Source organism: Eschrichtius robustus, chromosome 7 (assembly GCF_028021215.1).
Source record: "Eschrichtius robustus isolate mEscRob2 chromosome 7, mEscRob2.pri, whole genome shotgun sequence".
Lineage (NCBI taxonomy): Eukaryota > Metazoa > Chordata > Mammalia > Artiodactyla > Eschrichtiidae > Eschrichtius > Eschrichtius robustus.
In genome coordinates, this window is record NC_090830.1 from 92,477,542 (window position 1) to 92,477,865 (window position 324).

Sequence of the window (324 nt, forward strand, 5' to 3'; positions counted from 1 at the left end):
AAAGAAGATATATAAATGGTCAATAATTACATGAAAGGTTGCCCAAAACCATTAGTCATTAGGGAAATGCATATCAAAACCATAATTAATGAATGACTATAATAAAAAAGTCAAACAATAACAAATGTTGGTGAAGATGTGAAGAAATCAGTACCCTCATACACTGTTGATGGTAAGGTAAAATGGTGCAGCCCCTCTGGAAAACAGTTTGGCAGTTTCTCAAGAAGTTAAACACTGATTTACCACTTGACCAAGCAATTCAACCCCTAAGTATATATCAGGGAAATGAATATATATGTCCACCCAAAAACTTGTACATGAAAA